General features: G+C 42.5%; 1 long non-coding RNA gene across 1 annotated transcript; it reads left to right on the top strand.

Moving 5' to 3' along the window:
* Positions 1-2,892: 2,892 nt before the first annotated feature.
* On the top strand, positions 2,893-17,626 carry LOC116971034. Its single transcript, XR_004411384.1, has 3 exons — positions 2,893-3,268; positions 5,303-5,507; positions 16,418-17,626. It is a non-coding gene; the product is annotated as an uncharacterized LOC116971034 (long non-coding RNA).
* The last annotated feature ends 7,434 nt before the right edge of the window (positions 17,627-25,060 follow it).

Raw genomic sequence — 25,060 nt, forward strand, 5'->3', positions numbered from 1 at the left:
AAACTCAGTTACCAATTTACGATTCACGATTCACAGATGACACTTGGGTACATGCACAGAGACACTGCTCCCAGCCACAGAGGACTCCTTCACTGAAGCGTAATAGAGGATGGGCCTTACATAAAGCATCATTAGCTGTTTCAGTAATGTTGGCGGGACCCGCAAAACTTCGCTGGATATTCAATGCAATGTATCACTTCCACTTGACTGGGAGCTGGAACCTTCTTTTGATGGATTATCTGAGGGACGGCAGACCCACTTTGACAGTAAAACGCTCTCGCAATATTAAAGTTATTAAATTGCGTGATTACTGTCGTCACAGAAGTAAATTTTGTGCATGAAACGAATTTATTGGACAATGTCAAATTTGAAAAGTTTGCAATCGATTAATGATACTATTTCACGAAATTTACATTGCACGTGAACTTTAACCGTTTCCCCGTAAACTAGGTGCGGCATCTTTCGATTAGTGAACTTCTTGGAGATTTCACAACGCTTGAATGGGCGTTTGGGTCGGGACACTTCTGTAGATTGATTGTGGAGAGGCGGGGGTGGGAAGAAAGTTGTGAGAGAAGCGGGGGCAGGAAAAAGCCTGGCAAGTGGATTGGTGATGGTGGATAGCCTGGTGGATACAGGTGGTGGTGGTGGGGTGATAGGCAGATGGTTGCATCTATTACTTGCCAGGTTTTGTCCTTACCCGAAACGTCACCTACCCACGTTCTCCAAAGAACCTGACCCGCTAAGTCACTCGGTACCTTTTATTGTAAACCAGCATCTGAAGTTTGTGGTGTTTACATCAATATGCAGGTGCTTGCAACATTACACAAGAATATGTAAGAGAAAAGTTGTAATAACAGACCTCTCGATAATCCTTCATTACTTAGCGGCAGAGTTTATAATGAACAAAAATGATCCGCTGCCTTTAAATAACATATTTGATGAAACGTGATAGCGAGGGGACGCCGCTGGAGTAACTACAGAGAGGCGGATGCGGGTTTATGACCACGATTCGCCACACTGTCAATTTTCACATAACATTCCCAACATCAAATACATGCAGCTATGCCCCGTTGACCCACGTTGTTACTTTTGAGAAGTAACATTAGTGCTTTTTGAAGTAACAATGCACTGTAATTATTTCAGAAAAAGTGTTACGCACAGTTGCATAAAGGGACGACAATGGACAAACAATCTTTGTAACAAGAACATGAGTTTGTATTCCCACGCTGTTTTTTTTGGTGGTTATGCCGCGGTTACATCGAAGGGCAGATTGATTTGAAATGAGAATTTGTATAAAAGGAGTGGCAATTCCATTTGTTTCTTTAAATCCCAGCTATTAATAATCGGAAGTCCATCTGTATGAACGGGAAGCTGAAACCAACAGATGATGGCTTGTCTAACCAACACTGCTCTCCCACCGTGCTGGGAGCTACCATCAGGGCGAGTCAGCTGGGGTCACGGAGGGAGGGGCTTGACGGTCGGCTCGGGGTGTACACGTTTCAGTTTAATGACAATCTTTTGGTCAATTCAGGAGATGCTATTCACAGATAGTTCTACTAAAGGTTATAAAAAGGGGACACAAGAAACTGCAGGTGCTGGAATCTTGAGCAAGTGCTGCTGGAACTCAGTGCGTTTTAGGCATCGACTGTGGAGGGAATGGCAGGCAACTTTTCGGGTCGGGACCTTTCTTCACAAATTAATCGGCCAAACCAAGAAATTGATAAATCGGCGGATGTTGACAGGGACGGATATTTACGTGCATCAGGTAAAAATAGAAGCATGTAAGTGATGAAGAAATTGTGACTGAAAAAAGAACGAATTTTGGACCGATGGTTCAAGACTGCTCTGTTGCATTTACTAATTCGACTGTGACAATGCTGGAGGCGAACTTTGGGGATTTATCAACGGCGGCGTCGTTTCACTGACTTGCTGATACGGATTCAACTGAAAGCTCTGCAGGGACAAGACCCCAAAACCAGGGCTGTAATCAAGCTCCAAAGAAAGTGAGCTAACGTGTTCGCCGACGACACCACTGTTGTTGGACGAATTACAGATAGTGATGAGTCGGAGTAGGGAAGTGAGATGGATCGATTGACCAAATGTTGCCAGCACAACAACCTGGCTCTCAATATCAGTAAAACCAAGGAACTGATTGTGGACTTTGGAAGAAGAAGGATGAGGACCCACAATCCTGTTTATATTAGTTGGACAATGGTGGAGAGTGTCAAAAAACTCAAATTCCTGGGCGTGCAGATTTCAGAAGATCTTTCCTGGACCCAGCACACTGATGCAATTATAAAGAAAGCACATCAGCGCCTCTACAGGTGTACAGTAGAGAGCATGCATCATGGCCTGGTTGGGAAACTTGAGCTGAAAAGACTGCGAAAAGTTCTAAACACTGTCCAGTCCATCACCGACTCTGACCTCCCCACCATCGACGAGATTTATCGGAGTCGCTGCCTCAAAAAGGCAGCTAACATCATCAGAGACACCCACAGCATCCTGGCCACACACCCTGCCATTTCACCACTGCCATTGGGAAGAAGGTACAGGAGCCTGAAAACTGTAACTTCCAGGTCCAGGAACAGCATCTTCCCTTCAGCCATCACGACACACAAATAAGCTTTGAACTACAACAGACTATTATTATCGCACTATAATTGTTTGTTTTTCGAGCATGTGTGTGTGTGTATATATACACACTGAACTTTTTTTCCTCTCGATTATGTACTATATTTACATATTCTGTTGTGGCTGCAGCAAGTAAGAATGTCATTGTTCTATCTGGGGCATGTGACAATAAAACTCTCTTGACGGGCACGGTGGACCCACCTTGATTACGGCTTTAAATTGTAAGAGGACGCCTTTTGTGCAGCGTTTGCAGAGCCGACGTCAGGCTCTGGACAAGATCCGGGGCGCAGTTTGTGGGTGAGCTGGGAGCTGCGGGAGGGAACCTGACCGGTTTCCTGTGCCGGGAGCAGTAGGGCAGGTGGAGGCGACTCTCTCTCGCTGCCACAGCGAGGCGGCTCAGGGCGCTGAGTAGCAATGGGAGCAGGAAGCTCGGGGGTGGAGGAAAGGACATAACCTGTTTCCGAGCTGAGCGCCAAGGAGGGTTAAGGCAACGAGACCCCCTCCCTCCTCCTCCTCCTCTTGCTTGGTTTTCTGATTCCTCAAAACCCGGGAGAGCAACTCCGTCCATTCAGCATGGACGGTGTGAGCAGAGAATGGAGGGAGGTGCGAGTTCAGCAGGAGGTGCAGCGACTGAAAGGTAGGACAGAGAAAGCCCAGCGAGCGTCGTGAACTCATGCACAAACTCAACGGGTGAGTGTAGTTCAGTCAAGCCTCAGTGGAACGAGACAAAATCGCTATTTAACTCGAATTAGAGAACCGTTTTTGTTATGGTTACACACAACCTATTACTTGACAATAAAACACCTGCAAGAAGTTATAAAGTGGGGGAACTTTAGAACGGAAGTCCAAGTTCGGGGTGCAGTTCCAGGCGGTGTGCGATAAAAGACAGGCTTTCAGTGCTCTGCCTTTCCAGCTCTTGCCTCACCGGGGATTCAGCTCTGCGTTGCCACACCATGGATCGATGCAATGTGTCTCAGTTGCGCCAGCGACTGTTTGGTGTTGCAGGGAACATCGAGGTAAATCTTACCGAATCCGGTATTGCCGAATTACAGTTAGAAACACTTACGCAAATGCTTGCGAACCGAGGCATGGCGAGCTGGTTTTCCGTTTTAGGTTTAACCAGGTAACAATGCACCGAGACGTGTAATTGTAAAATTCAAACAGGATCAGCCATAAAGCAAGCATGGTGTCTCAGGTGTGCCCTGAAGCATTGCGCCGTTACTCCCAATGGGAACTGTGTTACTTTGGAGAGCACTGTGACCAGCCGGGCGAGGCTTTCATTATTAGTAAATATATTTAATCATAGTTCAGCCTTGGTACAATCCAACACCAAGCTGTACGTTTCATGATAAATGTGCATGCCTACTTTTTTTAATTGGTGAAGATGTCGGATTAAAGGCGCAGTCGTTTTGCAGATACGATGATCGTTACAAGCACAGACGGAGTGTTTTTCCCATTAGAGCCGATTTAAAAACGAACATTGAAGGACCTGACCGTTTTATTTTATAGCAGCGGCAATCGAAGCCTCGGTGTGTTAAACCACCCTTACCTGAAACAAATGGTACCTACCAGTCGTCAGAAAAAGTTTAGTTTCTGCTTTAATTATATAAGAATGACGTGTTGCATCCAAATTATAGCCCCAAAGCAGTCCTACAGATTTCTGGGAAAAATAAACTTGATATAAATTTAATTAAAACACGGATGTTCTCGAGTGCTTAAAATAATTGCACGGATTCCGCCGCAACCGGGCCAGTTATACTCCGGCATTAACCACCATAGATAGGGGCAGATACTTTACTATTTACTTTATTCTAGCAACCCGTCCCTTTCTGTTCTATCTAGGTTGATCTGCCCTTTAAAAAAATATAGTGACTTGAGCACCTGTACCCAAATTCTTTAGTTAAGTTACTTCATTAAGATCAGTTAATGTTTCATCAGAGGGTCTGTACTCATTTCACCCCCCCCCCCCCCCGCCTAAAAAAACCCTCTTCTGTGCATTGAAATGTATTTGCTACTTGCAGCCACTCTGGAATTTAAATAACATCTCTCTTGAGTCACAATATTAAATGTTCTTCCCACTATTATAAACAATTCAGTATAACTATCTAATTGTGATATTGAATTTCCAAATCAATTCTGTTAATGATAATAATTGCTGCCCCAGCATCAATTCCAGCCATTTTACACCTCCACCAATCTGCAACCTGCATTAACACCCCATCACTGTTTCTGATTCCAGTGTGAATTTCTGTTTGAATATGAATTAAATTATTAAAATTCTTATCCATCAATGGCATTTACACAAATTTCTGTCTTGCGTGAAGTCCTTCCTCTGTTCCAGACAATAAGGAATCAGAATATTTGATTTTTCACTCTTCAGTTTGTGGAACAAGCTTTCCTGTTTTAACAATGATATAGGGATTGGCTTAATCTGTTTCAAAATGAAAGCTTAAGGTCATTTTGCTTTGGTGGATTTCATGATTTGAAATGGAGAAGAATTGGCAGAAATATCCCAATCACCAAGAATCAAACAAATTAAATGTGCCAGCATTTTAACACAATGCACAATTTTCAGTATCTGCATTTTAATTTATCTTAGCTCAAGTATATTAAAATGATATCCAATTAATACGAAAGGCATAATGTACTTAACATACATCTATTCTTAAAGGCTGTGAGGAGATGTAATACATGGTGATTTACTGTCCAGGATATGGATACCATTAGAGATTAGTGTTCTGCCTTCCATGGTCGGAATATTACGAGGACCCAACATACGTGGCAGAAAATTACGGATGTTGTGGGCTTGGATTCAAAACTTCTCGCATTGAGGATAAAGTCGACAAACAACTTCAGACTGGAGAAGCGTGGCCAAGGTAAGATGACAACATTCCTACTTTTCTCCATAAACGTTGGGTTTGCCTGTTTGTGTTGTAAATGAAGGGTCTTCAGTTTTGAACAAAACATGAGATTAAATTGTATAACAAATAGTTTGCATTTGCATACAAAATGAATGATTGTTTTGTTCGGTAGCACGTTGGTAGATTCTTAATTGACACATACATTTAAATTATATTGGGAAGTAGCCATCTGCAAACCTGTTGATTGTGCAACCAAGCAGGCATTTCTACGTTAATAGACAGGTAGAAGAATAGTGATTTATGCTATAAGCTACAACCAAAATGTGCTGTCTTTTGTGACAACTCCACTGATGTAGGGTGTGATAATATTATGTTTGTTTGTATAATTAATTCAACATCACTGGTTATATCTAGAAGTAGATTTTATATTAATTGTGATCTCAAGTGGAACGCTAAATGCCATATTGAATGATATCGATAGCACAGCTCAGATTATAAACCTATGCAGCAGTGACTGAAATATGTATTTTCCTCTCCGTTTGCGAAACAATCAAGGCCAGTGATAATTTCAGCTCATTTTATTTCATTAAACTGGTGACTGGTGCACAGACAGCCACCCCACGGTCCTTAACAGATCTGGGTCAAGGTCCAGTGGCACAGAGTCCAAGATGACCGAAGACTCTTTTTTGCTGCAGCCGTCATCCGCTTGTTCCACCGTTGAGGTCTTGGTTGGATTGTCAGAGACCTCCCCCTCGACCTTACCGCCATGGGTGGCCTACTAGGAGCATAGCTCCAGACGGCATCGCTCGCAGAACCAGACAAGCTTCTCCACCACGACAAGGTGACAATCCATTAAGGCAAAAAAGCCAGGAAATGTAGTCCAACAGTAGCAATCTGAAGAAATTAAAGACAACATGAGATCAAAGGAAATATCTTCCAGCAACGTCAAATGAAAGCAGTAAAACACAAGGATTAGGAACATTTCTGAATTCTGCAAAGTACAACTGAGGCATTGATAAGGAAAGGGGAAGTAGTGTATGAGAGTAAACCTATGTGAAACATAAAAAGAGATCGTAACAGCTACATATAGTTATATTTATGCTTAAAGGAAAAGATTCATGAATGTTAGTGAGGGAGGAAGATTTATATTGTGGAAGTCAAAGCATTTCAATGAAAACAAAAGAATGTATTGTATGTGCCTGCACAGAAGAAGACACAGAAAACCTGCTGGATATAAATGAAAACTATGGACCATGGGTAAATGTGAAGCCTAGGTCGAGTATACATTTTATATTGGAAATATTGTCAGACTAAAAGCCAATAAACCCACCTGACCTGGTGTCTTGCACCATAGGCTTTTGAAAGGTGGTTCTGAAGTTACGTAGCAGATGCACTGGTTATCAATTTCCCGTGATTCTAGAATGGATTCTGCAGATTGGAAGTAATCGTGTTCTTTACGGATGGGGTAAGAAAGAAAACGGGGAAGAATGGGGTAGATAATTTTACATCAATTGCAGGTAAAATGTTGAGAAGCAACTGTTAAGCCAGTGGTAATGTGGCACATGGGAAATAATGATAGAATTGGGCAGAACCAACTTATGAAAGATAAACCATGTTTTGACAGGTGGAGACACTCGGAACTGCAGATGCCGGAATCATGCATATAATAAAAAGTACTGGAGTAACTCAGTGTTTCTGAGGCAGCATTTCTGGAGAACATAGTTAGGCAATCTTTTGGGTTGGTAAGAAAGGTCCCGACCTGAAAAGTCACCTATCCATGTACTCCAGAGAAGCTGTCTGACCTGCTGAGTTACTCAAGCACTTTTGTGTTCCACCTATGTTTGACAAATCTTTACTGAGCTTATAGCTAGCAGAGTAAAAAACAATCAGTTGATATGATGTAAATGGATATTCAGAAGTCCTCCAATTGAGTGTTACACAAGACATTATTGAAAAAGATTAGAATGTATGGTATAGGGGAGCATTATACTGCCATGAATTGTGGATTGATCAAGGACAGAAAAGAGAAAAATGATTGGGATCAGTGCTGGGGCTCTAGCTATTCACAATCTATATTTTTGATTTGTAAGAGTGAAATATTTGCAGGTTTACTGATGAAAGTGACCTAGGTGGCAGTGTAGGCTATAACGAGGTTAAAGAGAAGCTTTGGGATATAGGGAGGTCCCATGTGAGCAAGGATGTAACATGGAAGGCAAGAGGTGAACATGGAAATAATGTGGCCAGAAAAGGAATATCTCAAAACAATTTTTGTTGCTTCGGTTGCAAGCAAGGCGATATCACTGCAGAGTCTAAAGGATCATCGTTTGATAACCGTTAATTTAACCATATTGAAATACAAGAAAATCAATTTGGCTTATTGAAACAAAACTTAATTTATTTTACCTGCTACAGATATAAAAGAGCCCTCCCCAAAATGCTCAGACTATTGCTATGAATTGTTCAGTATCTAAGATTCCAGAATGGATTCAAGGCCAGTTTGTAATTGCATTTGAAAACCGTTGAGGTTTTCCTTGCAGAAGTTTTGTACTACTGCAATACCTTGTACAAGTAACTACAAGCATAACTCAGACAGACAGACAGAGCATTCCTTCATTACACAATAGGGTGCTCTTGACACTTCAAGAAATAGTAACATCTCCAGGGCTGTCTGAATTTCATGAATCAGACCTGCCGATGAGACTACCATAAGAAGAATAATGTATTTGCATTTCTTAATTGCAAATAACCATAAAAAGCATTAGAAGTGAAGTTGCTGCCCACTAAAATAACGTTGCATGTGCAGATTTCTCGTGTTAATTCAAATATGAATGAATATGAAAGATCTTCACTTGCATTCCTTTTTAAATAGTAAATCATTTAGTACTTGGCATCCTTGAAATTGAATCAACTGGAAGCTAATATTCCAAGATAAAAGTGAAAGATCAAAGATCAAGTGAACACGAGCTAATATTTAGGCTCAATTAATTTTGTTTAAAATAAGTGGTAATATACATAATCTAATGTGTGCTACAAGCCCCTGTAGAAACTATCACACCTTCATCGTCAGTAAAGGTGGATGCAGAAGGCTGTGCAATGTTAATGAATTTTTGCAATTAAAGGGAAACACATTGAATGCAAAATAAGCTGCTTTACATTGTTCACTTTAACAATCTGTCAACACGATTGCAAACCTTCATGATATGAAATTAATTACTTGAAAATCATTCTGTGCTTGTTTCGTGCATTATAATAGCAACGCCACTTGAGAAGCCACCCTATTGGCTGAAAGGTGTTTGGGATCTCCTGAAAGGGACAGGGAAAGGACAATGCTGAATGGATAAATAGGCAAATACATATTTTATTGTATTAATTATTGTTTATATTTTGAAGCCTGAGGATGTCTCCTTGTGTTTAATGATGGAACAATGACGTATTTGATAGAGCTGCTACCTTACTGCGCTAACGTCCCGGGTTTGATCCTGAGCTTGGGTGCTGTCTGTGTGGAGCTTGCACGTTCCCTCTGTGACTGCACTGGGTTTCCTCTGGATATTCCGGTTTCTTTCCACATCCCAAAGACGTGCAAGTTTGTAGGTTAATTGGCCTGTGTAAAATTTCCCCAAGTATGTATGGAGTGGATGTGAAAGTGGTATTACATAGAACTAGTGTGACCGGGTGATCGATAGTCGGCATGGACTCGGTGGGCCAAAGGGCCTGTTTACATACTTTATCTCAAACCTAAACTTAACAGAAATTCAAAATACTGCATTTATTTTAAAAAACCTCCATAAACCTAGGGTATCTCTAAGTTCGTTTTTAGCCAATTGTTGTAGTCACTGTTGCAGTGGGAAAAACACTGAATCCAGACTGTACAGAGCTTCACAGATAACAAATTATTGACTAGGTTTGTAGGTTGAGTGATCGGTAGTTTGCCAAGACAATGATGAGATGTCACTAACTCTCTTTCACGACAATGCAACGAGAGATTGTTTATGCCCCTGTGAAAACTGATTGGTCTTCAGTTTAATACCTCATCCAAAATATGTTGGTGATCAGTTTTACACATGTCCACTCTCTGCTAATAACACAGAGTGAAAAATACAGTCCAAAGAATCCAAAGGGGGTGAAAATATAACCAATGACGAGGTTCCCAGTGGCCAGATGAATATAAACTCTTATTGACTGATGGATTACTTTACTCTTTTGTGTGTGTGGCTTTCTCTCTCACTCTCTCTCTCACTCTCACTCTCACTCTCTCTCTCTCACTCTCACTCTCACTCTCACTCTCACTCTCTCTCTCTCTCTCTCTCTCTCTCTCTCTCTCTCTCTCTCTCTCTCTCTCTCTCTCTCCCTCTCTCCCTCTCTCACTCTCTCACTCTCTCACTCTCTCACTCTCTCACTCTCTCACTCTCTCACTCTCTCACTCTCTCACTCTCTCACTCTCTCACTCTCTCACTCTCTCACTCTCTCACTCTCTCACTCTCTCACTCTCTCACTCTTCCACTCAAATCAAAGGTTCAAAGGTAATTTTATTGATCACATACACCTAGGTGTAGTGAAATGCTTCTTGCCATGCAGCACATAAAGAAAGAATACAGACATAACAATAATAAAGAAATTTAAACATAAAAACATCCCCCCACAATGGTTCCCATTATGAGGGAAGGCACAGTGTCCAGTCCCCATCCCATGTCCACCCATAATCGGGCCTATTGAGGCCTCCACAGTTGCCTTTAAGGAGGCCCGATGTTCCAGGCCGTTCTCGCCGGATGATGGTGCTCCGGCGTCGGGAGAATCCTCTCGGCGGCATGGGAACCCTGGAACGGCTGCTTCCCTCACCGGAGACCGCGGCCAACAAGGCCGCGCCGGTTGGAGCTCCACGACTGGCGATCTCATCGAGAGATCCCAGACTCCCGATGTTTAAGTTCAGCGCCGCCGCCCGCAGCTAGCCGGTCCACCGACCCGCAGCTCCGCGATGTTTATCTCGGCGGTCTTCAGCTCACCGGAGCTCCAGCGCGGCGACCCGGGCAAGGTATCGCCCGCTCCGCTCCACGATAGCGCTCCAGCGCTGTGCCGCCACCGAAGCCGAGTTTCTGGGCGGTCCCCGACAGGAAACACCACTCCAGGCCCGCTGGTAGGCCGCGAGGACGGGTCGAAACTGCAGCCCGGAGAAAAGCTGCCTCTCCGACCAGGTAGAGACCCTGAAAGATAGTTTCCCCCCCCCCCCCCCCTCCTCCCACATAAAAAAGTCTAGACCTCCAGAACAAAAACACTTTAACTAACTAAAAATAAAAAAAAGAGATGAAAAAGACGGACAGCTGCTGGCTGGGCAGCCATGTTGCTACATGTTTCTGGGATTCAGCCCTATTCTCAATCAAAAATAGTTCAAAATTAATGAAGCATTTGCTAAATTCTACGCTGAACTATACGTTTCTGATTGTCCTCCCACTGCAGGTGACATGCTCAGTAATATGACGTTTCCCTGAATTGACGATGAAGCCACGAGAGACTTGGGTGGTCCCATAACTGTTGCTGAGGTCCAAGCAGCTATCACATCGCTGCAAAGCGGAAAGTCACCCGGCCCTGACGGCTTCACTGTAGAATATTACAACGCTTTCTCTGCTCTCCTCGCACCAGTCCTGAGAGATATGTACAATGAGGCGTTTTTACATCGTCGCCTACCGCCCACCTTGTCGTGGGCTACTATCTCCCTAATTCTTAAAAAGGAGAAAGATCCCCTGCTTTGTAGTAGCTATAGACCAATTTCACTCCTGAATGTGGACCTCAAAATCCTCTCTAAAGCCCTTGCGCTCCGTCTTCAACGAGTGATGCCCTCTATTATCTCGTTAGACCAAACAAGGTTCATACCAGGCTGACAGTCTTCCCACAATACTAGGCGTTTCCTTAATATCATCCATTCACCGAGTAGTGAGACCCCTGAGATAGTGGTCTCCCTCGACGCCCAAAAAGCTTTCGACAGGGTCGAGTGCAGGTACCTATATGAGGCGATAGACAGGTTTGGCCTCGGTAACAGTTTTATTCTTTGGGTCAGTCTATTATACTCGTCCCCGGTGGCCTCAGTACAAACAAACGGCACACTGTCGCCCCACTTCCCCCTTCAGAGAGGTACCAGACAGGGTTGCCCGTTATCACCACTTCTGTTTGCTGTCGCGATAGAACCCTTGGTGGTCTGGTTACGCTCAGAGAAGGGCTTTAAAGGTATTACACGGTTCGACACAACTCATAAAGTCTCATTGTATGCGGATGACCTGCTCCTGTACATCTCGAACCCAGTCAGCTCTCTCCCTGTGATTACGAATATTTTAGAACGGTTTGGCGCGTATTCTGGTTATAAACTTAACTACCAAAAGAGTGAGCTATTACCGATTAACTCATTGGCTAAGCAGCTCCCTCGCTCTTTAACCTCATTCAAATGGGCAGAGGACGGGTTTCGCTACCTCGGCATCTTTATCACAACACCCTTATCTGATATGTTCCGCACAAACTTTCTGCCTCTGGTTGAGAAAGCTGAAAGAGATTTTGACCGCTGGTCAGTTTTACCGCTATCCCTCGTGGGCCGGATAAATCTGGTCAAGATGGTCGTCCTACCCAAATTCCTGTATCTTTTCCAGCACGTCCCTATACTTATCACTAAATCTTTTTTTGATAAATTAGAAAGGACAATATCTAAATTTTTATGGGGTAGCAAACCGGCTAGAATCCGAAAGGCGATACTGCAGTCTCCTAAGAGTGACGGCGGTTTGGCACTTCCTGACTTTAGGCGATACTATTGGGCAGCTAACTTGCAAAAACTCCTGTATTGGATGAATGATGATTGCGACCACCTACCGACCTGGGTACACATGGAAAAGGCGAGTTCACATCTCCCGTTGCAGTCTGTCCTATGCTCCCAACTCCCCCTTCCTATAACATCTGTGGGTGCAGGCCCAATTGCGTCCCTCTCGTTCAAGATATGGAGTCAACTCAGAAAACTTCGGTTTACAAGGCCCTTCCATCTTGACCCCACTGCTTAAAAACCACATATTTAAACCTTCAAGTACAGACCACACATTCAAAACCTGGCATAGCAACGGTATCAGTAGTATCAAAAACCTATACAAGGATGGCATCTTTTCGTCTTTTGCGGAGCTCTCGTCCAACTATAGCCTCCCAAACTCCCATCTTTTTCGTTTTTTCCAGATTAGGGATTTTGTGAAGAAGACATTCCCCCATTTCCCAAATCGCCCCCCTGAAACCCTGACCGACACCATCTTAGCTCTAGATCCCAACCGGAAGAAATGCATCTCTGTTTTGTATAACTTGTTAGGGTCGGTTATATTGAAACCTCATACCTCATTAAAAGCTGCATGGGAGGGTGAGCTGAATACGAAACTAACAGACCAGCAATGGGACTCTGCCTTGGACTTGACCCATTCTTCCTCCATATGTGCCCGTCATGGCCTAATCCAATGCAAAGTCCTTCACAAAGTCCACTACACAAGTGCAAGATTATCTAGAATTTACCCTGCTGTTAGGGACACCTGCAACAGATGTAATTAATCTCCTGCCAACCATAGCCATATGTTTTGGTCTTGCCCTAAGCTAGCAGCCTTTTGGAGGAGTGCTTTCGACTTGATAAGCAGAGCCTACGGCCAGACTATTCCTCCAAACCCACTGTCAGCCATTTTCGGTACCCCTCCCAACACCAACCTCTCTGTTGCAGGTTCTAGCTTTTACAACCTTGTTAGCCCGGAGACTGATCTTGCTTAACTGGAGGCTCACCTGTCCCCCGACACACACCCGCTGGATTAAGGAGGTGCTTTACAATTTAAAGCTTGAAAAACTTAGGTTCTCTCTCAAAGGCTCTACCAAGACATTCCTAGATACATGGAACCCTTTCTTGGAACTTGTTAACTCTCTCAACTTGTCCCCGGACTCGGAAGAGGACTGAGTGCTCTCCACCATTGTTCTGCTCTACTGCAGCTGCTCTCCCCTTAAACCCCCCCCCCTCCCCACACTTATTTATTTAATTACTTACTTATTTACTGTGATTAGTGACCCCTTTTTTTTTTTTTTTTTTTTTAATACTTTTTGTTTCGTTTATCTTACCATATTTGTGTGGATGTGTATGTATGTGAGTGTTGTTTGTCCCCGTTTGGTTCCGACCTGATTCGGGTGGGTTGAAGGTGGGTAAGGGTAAGGGCTTTGAAAAAGAATACAATAAAAAAAATATTTTTTAAATGTTCAAAATTATTTTGCACCGAGGATGTATTTGTGGGTAATATTTTGCTTGTGTGTTCATGTCAAGACCAAAGAAGAGTATTTATTGGTATATTAAGATCTGTCACACTAATTTTACATTGCTGGGTTATAAAGGAGCTGGGATTGCATATATTGGCTGGATTTTATATGGTTTTCTAATCAAGTAGATGAAACTCGTGTTTTCTCTTGTTCTGTGCTGTCAGACAAGCAGCAGCTTTTGGATAAATGAATGACTCCAGTTTGTTGCCAGGGCCACGATTCCTTTACTAATATATGGCTCCTCCTAATTCGCTCCAAGAGCATGTATGTGCACATCAGGTCAGAACAAATGTTCGAGCAAGTTTTGTGTGGAATAGTCCCTGTGTTTTGATTAAACCCTTGCTGTTTAACTTAATGTGTACACTTTCTGAAATAGCTCCAAACTGAAGGCAAACTCTCCTGAAGTTCATTGTGCCAGTGGGCTGAGATTAGCTCCATTGGAGTGTTTCAGTCTATGAATTGCATTTGCATCGAAACAAGCTGCCTGTCGTGTTTCATCTTCAGTGAAGAGGGGTTAGCAGGTAATCCCAGCGAGAACTTGTTGCACTTTTCCCTTGGCCTCGGCAACAGGACAAGCTGAAGAAAGTGCACCGGTGGTACCGGTGAAAGGTTTATGGTGAAAAGTTTAGAGATATAGGGTGGAAACAGGACCTTCAGCTCACCGATTCCATGTCTATCCCCGCACACTAACACTATCCTACACACACTAGGGACAATTTACAATTCTACCAAGCCAATTAGCCCGCAAAACTGTATGGCTTTGGAGTGTGGGAGGAAATCAGAGCACCCAGAGAAAACCCACACTAGTTACGGGGAGAACGTACAAACTCTGTACAGACAGCACCCGTAGTCAGAATCGAACCCGCGTCTCTGACGCCGTAGGGCAGCAACTCTACCACTTCACCACCGTGCCACCCCTTTTCTGTGGAGTTTGCCCTGTCTGCCCTGAACATCCTCAAATGAAAAAAAATGCTGGAGGAATCCTGAGGGTCAGGCAGCATCGGTGGAGGGAATGGACAGGAAACAATTCGGTCAGGACTCTTCTTCAGACTCATTGACCCAAAACATTGTTTATCCATTCCTTGACTTGCTGAGTTGCTCCAGCACTTTGTACTTTCGCAACCTACTGCGACTATGACGGGTGCAAGTCGCCGAAAAAATCGCGTATGTGGGACAGGCCCTTAAGTCTAATTGTGTCAATGAGTGCTCACTGCTTGCATTACTGTGGGATCCCTTTGTATGCAGTGCTTACTTAAGACAGGAGACAGACTCATTTTGCAAACACTGTAATGCAGATAATTCTGCTACAACATGCGTTTTCATAACACTAATTGGATATACTGCGAGTGACGAATCAGGATCACAAGCCGTATTATGCGAGTAATTGGTTATAACATAGTTTCGATCAGGAATTAGAGAAACACTTAAGTTACCTTGTAATTGACAAGCAGAGAAAAAGCTGTCTGGAAGTAAATCTGTTTATATGTAACCTTCTGGCAGTAATCAGACACTTGTCTCTTCAGAATACAGCTGCTATTTTGACTGTACGTGGCCATTCAAATTGACAAGCAAAATCCTATTGAGACGTGCAACATAATCAAACAAAGTAACATGCAGTCTTTTGTACGTTTTGCTGACAGTAACAAAAATAAACTCATAACTTTTAATTTTGTGGTTGCAAGTCAGAAACTCCCTATCCTTAACCCCCTTTGTGCCATTCACACAATTGTTTTTATAATGCGATTATCTATGACGTGTGGTTTCTTGGGAACACAAATATTGAATTATGGCAAAACTACCTGTATCATGAACAAATCACGATTAGTTCTCGCTTTGACTCATATTGTGCCCCCTGTAGATACCACTTAGCAAATGATGGCCACCATGTTTGTTGGAGTTTGACAAATTGTAGTGGCAAGATTCAGTGTCGGGTCGCTTCTTTTCTCCGTATTTGTAGGAAATAAGCAAGTTGTTGAAAGTACAGGCCAGCCATTTGTGAGGCCACTGGGGAATCTGACTGATTGGGTAATCAGGCGGGGCTGGCCTTGCGGCTTAGGAAGGAACTGCAGATGCTGGTTTATACCGAAGATGGACACAACGTGTTGGAGTAACTCAGCGGGACAGGCAGTATCTCTGGAGAAAAAGGATGGGTGATGTTTCACCCATGGGTGAAAACCTCCGATTACAATGAAATTGCTGGAAGAACGTAGCAAATCAAAAATATTTGTGCCATTGAATTTTTTTGGGGGAAACATTGACTGTCTACTGAAGGACTGGAGAATGAAATCATTTATAGGCACGTGCCATCACCTTTAAATGGTACAAATTTAACCCCCCCAATTTTACATTAAACAGCTTGCCATTCTCAGATGGTGGCAGCCGCTGATTAAGTGATAATCACATTTCACTTCATTTTCCACCACGTGATGCAAGTTAATACCAAATTCTGTGATGCACAAAATTCCCCAAAATGTTGTTGTTGTTCCAGCCTGTAAAGCAGTGGATTATATTGAAACTAACTGCATCTCAGTCACTTTAACACTGATCATAATTCATTTTCTTATTTTATGACATAGCAAATACTAGACATTCTCTGTTTAATGCCTAACAATGCTTTCTATTTATAGATCCCGTGTCATCCCGGCAAACCAGGATGATGATGATGAAAAACGTGCTTGGCTAGATGACTGCAGCTTGTCAAGGTCTCCAGAACCTAACATCATCTTGGATAAAGAAGTTGGATTGATCTGCATCTAATTCTCACACTTATAAATCATTCCCACCATCACTGGCACAACTGGCTGAATCCTGTATGATCTCCACATTTCCCCGCGCAAGGCTTTTTCCACAGCATCTTGCAAACCCGCAACTTCTACCATCTGCAAGGAATTGAAGAAGGTGCATGTGCATTTCAGCGGCTGGCAATTACTAAGTCACAGCATTTTTAATTGGAAATATATTGGCATTCTATCATTGTTTGCCGAGTAAAAACCCTAAAACGCACTGTGAAGATTATTGTTGGAGATACCTTAATTAAAGGACTGCAGTGGCTCAAGAAGGCAGCTTACCACTAAGGGGTGTGCATTGAATGCTGGCCCTGCTTGGATTGCCTACATCCTGGAAATTAATTATATAAATATAAAGATATCACATTTTATTCACACTTTCTTATTTGTGAATCATAAAACGGCTTGTTAAAAATCCTAAAACAACTGTTTTATCTTAAATCCTAAATGTTAAATCCTAAAACAATCTTGTGAAGATATTCATTTTTCAAATATCAACCACTCCTCGCTTATCTATATCTTCAAAATATTGGCCACTTTTCATTCATGAGAACAAGATCCTCCTTTGCCTTAGTCTTTCAATCACTCATTCACTCTTTTTCACCATGGTTACAATAGATTACAAATTACAAAATATCCACATGGGTAATTATTAAATTTTATGAATCGTATATTCTGTTCAGATGTCAGAGTCTCCGCGCAGCACTTTTACATTCGTTAAGAGCTGGAGGGAAGGCAAGATATTGGCATAGCAGTTGTGTTCATAACCTGCTATGCCTACATACTGCCATCTTTCCTGTCTGAGTGCAGCCAAGGCGTGCAGTTTTCAGTCTCTGCAAGAACCTGGTCATCAATAATAACCTCATCACTTCCAGACTTTTTTAACGGAAAATGGGCAATGAAATAGGAGATTGTGAAACATAACACTGAATATTCCTATATTCTTGAATGCGACCAAATTCACGGGGTTGCTTAGAGTACATGCTGTAAAAGTTTACTTTGCATTATATAGTCTTACAAACAATTAAACTCCATTCCATAACAATGAAATGTCTTTTCATTGCGTCCAGAAAGAAATGATTGTTTCCGCAGTTCTGTTCCATCTATTGCGAGCTGTCCTTCTCGATGTGTTTAAGGACTCAAGAACACTGCAAGTGCTGTAGAAATTATTGCTCAGGTTGAGGAAGATCTGTTGTTTTTCTGTGCTTGACAGCAGAGTGAGAAAGTCATCCAGAAGATTGTAGCCATTCACAGTTCACAAGTATTTATCTTCTCAAGTTGCTGAACAATTTGCACTTGAATAATGGTGGGGATTTTGACCAATTGATGCATACATTGTATAGCGCACAATGACTTTCACAGCAAACTTAGGACTATGACTAAATACAATCCGTGCTTTAGCTTTTTCTCATTTGTTGAATGAACCAAAAATTGCAAAATGTTTTGCTTCAACTTATTGTAGTACAATGAAAGAATTTGAGTGTTATTTGCACCAGTGCAATGATGCAGGCTGTGAGCGGAGTGTGGTGGGCAACTACTCACACTGAAATCGTGCTCTCAACCGTAATTTTACTCATTTGTTTCTTTTGACGTAATATTGATGATTGAAATTGACAGAAACCTTCTGCAAATTTCAGGGGCATTAACAAATTAGAGTCAAGCAAAGGCACAGGTCCGAAAAAGGGTCTCAACCGAAAATATCACCTATCCATGTTCTCCAGAGATGCTGCATGTTCCACTGTGTTATTCCAGGATTTTGTGTCCTTTAAAGTCAAACACAGCATGGATGCCCTTAAAATACAGCTTTAATTCCACTTTTATGAGATTTTAAGAGATCAGCAACATAAGGGTGGTGACAAATAAGCAGACCACAGTTCTGAGCTGCCCTGGTCATTTTACATTGGATTGAGTGCAATCTGAGCCATAACAAGGACTTCTGTGGCACAATATAGCTTCTTTTTAATATAGTTCCTGCATATTTCAATATTAATTATTGTTGTAAATTTACCAAAATCAATATGACTTACAATAAGCTTTGATTTCAAATATTTATGAGGTAAATTCAATTATTAATGGACACAAAGGTTGAACACAGAAGATGGGATGATTGTAATTCCCTTGACACTTCACAAAGAGAGGTACAAAAGTACATCAAAGTTGATGAAAATGAGAATTGAGAAAACAAGAGATTGTTGTGTAAGTGGACTTCCAGATGGTTTTTGATAATCGTCCACTCATGGGATTATCAAGAATGAAAGCATGTGGCATCAAAGGAAATCTCATGGCATGGGAATAAAAGAGATTGTAATGGAGGAGGTAGATAATAGGGGAAAGAGTATGTGGCCAGCAGTATTCCTCAGATGCTGGGTCAATTTGAAATGTTCAACAATTGAGATTGGTAGGTTTTTGCTTTGTGATGATGCCAAGGGATATGGGGAACATAGGAATAGAGTTGAGCTGCAGATCAACTGTTGTCTAATAGGCTGATTTTGCTTAGGAATATCATCATCTCCAAATCCCTGCCCTTGTTACCACCCTCTGAACTTGGAACATGGTGTTTTTAAGAGACATAGGTACTGCAGATACAGCAATCTTGAGCATAACACAAATATCTGGAGTAACTCACTAACTCAGTATAGACCCTTCTGCTATATTCCTATTCATTCATTGCTGTTGGTTTAAATCATCCTTTTCCAAGTCTCACATTTTGAGCATACAGTGACCAAATTGAAGCTCAAAAATATATTCTTTCATCAAGAATAGGGACGGTTATTAGCCATAAAGCCTACACCCCAAGCATAATATCAGAAAAAATATGCATGGGTCATGGGTGCTGTCTGTATGGAATTTGTACATTCTCCACATGATCGCCTGGGTTTTTCTCCAAGATCTTTGGTGTCCTCTCACACTCCAAAGACGTACAGGTTTGTAGGTTAATTGGCTTGGGTCTGTATACTTGGTATACCGGAGCTCAGCACTTCAATTCCCCCTCCCATTCTAGATCCGACCTCTCTGTCCTGGGCCTTCTCCATGGCCAGAGTGAGCACCACCGGAAATTGGAGAAGCAGCACCTCATATTCCACTTGGGGAGTCTGCACCCTGGCGGCATATACATTGAATTCTCCAATTTCCGGTAGCCCTTTCTGTCTCCTCCCCTTCTCAGCTCTCCCTCAGCCCTCGGGCTCCACCTCTTCTTTTTTCCTTTCTTCTCCCCCCCCCCCCCCACCACCCTACATCAGTCTGAAGAAGGGTTTCGGCCCGAAACGTTGCCTATTTCCTTCACTCCATAGATGCTGCTGCACCCGCTGAGTTTCTCCAGCAATTTTGTTTACCTTCAATTTTCTCATGTGTTTCACGTTTGATGTGATGAGGCAGAATTTATCGTGAAATGCTGGCAGCTCTGCACTGAACTACTGGCAATTTAGCCCCACTCACCTGGGTGGGACTTGTTGGGAAGTTTGGAACAGTTTGAATTATGGGTTATGGTCCATCAGTGATTCCCAGAATGCACGCTGACATTAGACCATTAATTAGTTGAATTAAGGGTAGTTTGGGAATCTTCCAATTAATCCTGTGAGAGTTCAGACCTGATGTGAAAACAGCAAGCTCACTTATTTGAATGGTGAGGAATGGCTGCATGAGGGAGGTGTAGGTATATGGTAACTTTTGTTTAAACTTATGCAGACTTCTTGGGTTTGCATCAATGTTTTAAATTGTTCAAAAATGCGATAATGTATATTAACACATAAAATAATGAAATTTTGTATCAGAATATAATTATACCAAAAAATAATAGAGTTTACAGCAGGTAAACAGGCCTTTTGGCCCAACTCATCCATGCTGACCAAGATGACCCACCTAAGCTAAATCCCATTTGCAAATGTTTAACAGTTTTGGAGTACTCTAAAACGGTTTTGATTAGTAAGGATGTCAGGGGTCATGGCAAGAAGGCAGGAGAATGGGGTCGTGAGCGAAAGATAGATCAGTCTTGAATGGCGGAGTAAACTTGAAGGGCTGAATGGCCTAATTCTGCTCCTATCACATGAATTTATGAACTTACTCGTGAATATTGGGGCTTTGTAAGCATTTGACATCTCCAGTTTCAGTTTTCTGCTGTGAGTACAAGACCTATTTGTTAGGATATGATTGCAAAAGAGATTTTAGAACATCTTCCATCTCTACCTGTTCCCACTTGTCGTTGTCACATTGCCGGAGGAGATTATGCATGGCTAGACAACTTCCCTGAGAAGCTTGGCTGCAGAGAAGTGAGGCCAGGTTTTTTGAGGCCATGTCTGACTGCATTGTCTACAGGGAAGATAAAGAATTCTCTGTGGATGCCTCTGATTGCTCAAGCTTGAAGTTTAGGTTTTGCATTCTCTGTCATGTTTGTCCATCTATTCCTTTTACCAGCATGGTGAAGCTTTAACCACATAAAATCACGAAGGCCAAGCTCCTAAGAACATGTTGTAACAATTTAGTTTTGTCCTGGTACCACCCTGAATTCTGTAGAAAAGCAAGACAAAAGGTTTGCACTGTAAATGTACCAGAGTGGGCGAGGAGATCAAAATATAAGAAGAGTGCAAGAGGAGGTCACAAAAATGCTCAAGTCTGTTCCTCTTCCTAATCCATGAATAATCATTGCCCTCAATTCCACTTTCACATTAGAACTCTACATGGTGTAAGTTTTGCTATCTCAGTTATGAGTTTATTATCCCCATGTCCTAAATCCTTCAGCCTGAGCTTTTCAATATTTTCTCACTTGTAACATATTTTAGTGAATTCACCTTTTATGCATTGAAATGCCCAAGCATAATGGCTATTGCTACTCAGTCTCACTTTGCACATCAACCTTCCCAATTTAGAAATCAACCACAATCTGGGTTAGATTGGAATGTATAATTACTTCCAATTGGAAGACAATGGGTTGAATGCTTAGGGCGACAGTTTCAAAGGGAAATTACTACCAGTCAATGCTTCCATAGTATCTGTGCTGTTCACAAGTTATAAGAATAGAATTAGGCCGTTTGGCCCATCGAGCCTACTCCGCCATTCAATCATGCCTGATCTCTGCCTCTTAATCCCATTTTCCTGCCTTCTCCCCATAACCCTTGACATCTGTTCTGATCAAGAATTTGTTTATATCTGCCTTAAAAATACCCACTGACTCGGCCTCCACAGTCCTCTGCGGCAATGAATTCCACAGATCAATTGCCCTCTGACTAAAGAAGTTCCTCCTCACCTTTGTAAAAGAGCTCCCTTTAATTCTGTGGCTATGACCTCTGGTCCTAGACTCTCCCGCCACGGTGGGCAATGCAATTGTACAGGCAACAGTTCATACATTCTTGTACCGGAGGGCAAAGTGTAGAGATTACACCAACTTTGTAAAAGGATTCGCAAATAAGTAAGTTCATAAATTCAAGTGATAGGAGCAGAATTAGGCCATTCAGCCCATCAAGTTTACTCCGCCATTCAAGACTGATCTATCTTTCGCTCACAACCCCATTCTCCTGCCTTCTTGCCATGACCCCTGACATCCTTACGAATCAAAACCATTTTAGAGTACTCCAAGACTGTTAAACATTTGCAAATGGGATTTAGCTTAGATGGGGCATCTTGGTCAGCATGGATGAGTTGGGCCAAAAGGCCTGTTTTCCTGCTGTAAACTCTATTATTTTATGGTATAATTATATTCTGATACAAAATTTCACCCCTTCCTGCCTTCCGCAGAGACCGTTCCCTCCTCAACTCCCTGGTTAACTCATCCCTTCTCACACAAACCAACCCTTCCCCAGGTACCTTTCCCTGCAACCGCAGAAGATGCAACACCTGTCGCTCTACTTCCTCCCTTGATTCTGTCCAGGGATCCCAACAGTCCTTTCAGGTTAGGCAGAGGTTCACTTGCACCTCCTCCAACCTCATCTACTGTATCCGTTGGTCAAGATGTGGACTCTTATACATCGGCGAGACCAAATGCAGACTGGACGATCATTTTGCGGAACACCTTCGCTTAGCCCAGGTGAACCAATCTGATCTCCCGGTTGTTGGACACTTTAATTCTCCATCTCATTCCTACACAGACTGTCTGTCCTCGGTCTCCTCCATTGTCAGAGTGAGGCTAAACTCAAATTGGAGGACCATCATCCAATATTTCACTTGGGCAGCTTACAATCCAGTGGTATATTGATTTCTGTCATTCAGGTAGCCCCGGCATTCCCTCTCTCTCTATCCCTCCCCCACCCAAGTCGCACTAGCTTCTCATTTTCACCCTACAAACAGCTTACAATGGCCTGTTTCCATTATCATTGTTACTTTTTTGCATATCTTTCATATATTGTTCTTTATCTCTCCACATCACCATCTGTATGTTTCATTTCCGTTATCCCTAACCAGGCTGAAGAAGAGTCCGAAACATCTACCACTCCTTCTCTCCAGAGATGCTGCCTGTCCCGCTGAGTTACTCTAGCTTTTTGTGTCTGGTATCGTCAGAAAGCATGTGCCTGTTATTGAATCTTATGCAGCTGGGTTGCGTGATTGGTTCTGGCTGTTCACTGAAACTGCAGAAGCAACCTGTCAATGTCAGAAAATCATGTGAAGGGGAAAGGAAGTAAAACAAATTTAGGTTTATGCAACTCCTGACAGTTTAAAATGTTCATTGTAGGTTCCATTTATTGTGCACTAAATGTTCTTCACATTAGTCCCATTATCATGTGTCTGTACAATGTGGACAGCTCGATTGTAATCATGTATTGTCTTTCCACTGACTGGTTTGCACACAGCAAAAGTTTTCCACAGTACCTCAATACACGTGACAATGAACTAAACTCAAACCGCAGCCACCAGTTAAGGGCCCGTCCCACTTGGGCGTCATTTACGCGACATCCTAAAAATTGGTTGGCGCATGGTGAGGCGTGGTGGCATATGCAGTGACGCGAGGTAATGTGCGGCGCCCCAGGATTTTGTAATGCTCAAAATCCTCGCGTGCCACCTGTGTGACGTAACACTTGCGCACGCTGACGTACTGATGACGTACGCTGACGTTCTGATGGCGTACGTGTAGCGCGTGGTGACGCATGGTTATGCACGGTGACGCACGAACATTGCCTATGATAATTTATTATGCGTCAACGTGCGTCAACGTCCGTAACCATGCGTGCCATTTGCGCGTCATTTGAGCGCCGCACAACGTGACCATTCGGGTATAAAGCGTGCGTAGGTTTGAAAAATTTTCACTGGGAAAATCCTTGCCACGGAGATCGGATTAAGTACGAACGACATCGCAAATGACTCCCAAAAGAAGCAGGGCCCTCAAGAGCACTTGGCGCGCAGCTGTCGTACTGCTAGACGATTTTTGCGCGTTAATCACTTTTGCGCGTTAATCACGCCTGTCGCGTAAATGACGTGCAAATGACGCCGAAGTGGGACAGGCCCTTTACTGTCCATTTATTGTAGGAATTGCCACAAATACGTCAACAATAGGACAATTGAACTATTGCACTCTTCCAGAAACTTGTGAGTCTAGGATGGGGGAAGGAGAGGGTGCTGGGGGTTATATATGAGTCTGTGAAAGGACGGATTCATTTCACAGCTATCAAATGCATCAAGTGATGTTTGTTTTGGCCATTTCATGGGTATTTATATAATGTGCAATGTTGGAATTCAAAGGATAAATCCAACGTTCAATATACAATGGTGGAATATAATCCCTTTCTTCATTTGGTAAAAGGATCAGTTGCCTAGAAGTTGCAGATTTATTCTTCTACAACTATATTTTATAGTTTGAGATGAATTACTCCCACTGTGCTAATACCTGAAACAATACATTGCATAAAACATTACAATGAAAAGTTCAAATTGTGCCAGAAGATGTGTAAACAATGTTAAGTGTAATCTTGATAAAACTTTTTTCTAACAAATCCCAAAAAATGTCCAACAATTTTTTTCCTCCTGATTAATTTTTCCTGAATTTAGTCTACAGTAAACATATGACTATCACAAACATAGAGATGTCACCTTTTTAATTTGAAAGAAAAATGCTCCTGAAATAAAATGATAGGATGTTCTCTGCTTGTGTCTTCTCTACTTTCTGGAATTACATGATGTAAAGTGTGTAAAACAAATTTCTGGAAACAGATTTCAGATTTTCAAACATGCAATTGTATTGCTTTTCTTAAAATGGCTTATGTTTTTCACTTGTAATTACCCAAGCAGTAACATTCAGCCATTTAGAACGGAGACGAGGAAACATTTTTTCTCACAGAGAGTGCTGACTCTGTGTACTTCTCTGCCTCAGAGGGCAGTGGAGGCAGGTTCTCTGGATGCTTTCAAGAGAGAGCGAGATAGGGCTCTTAAAGGTAGCGGAGTCAGGGGATATGGGGAGAAGGCAGGAACGGGGTACTGATTGGGGATGATCAGCCATGATCACATTGAATGGCGGTGCTGGTTTGAAGGGCCGAATGGCCTACTCCTGCATCTGCTGTCTATTGT

Source organism: Amblyraja radiata, chromosome 3 (assembly GCF_010909765.2).
Source record: "Amblyraja radiata isolate CabotCenter1 chromosome 3, sAmbRad1.1.pri, whole genome shotgun sequence".
In the NCBI taxonomy this organism is placed as follows: Eukaryota; Metazoa; Chordata; class Chondrichthyes; order Rajiformes; family Rajidae; genus Amblyraja; species Amblyraja radiata.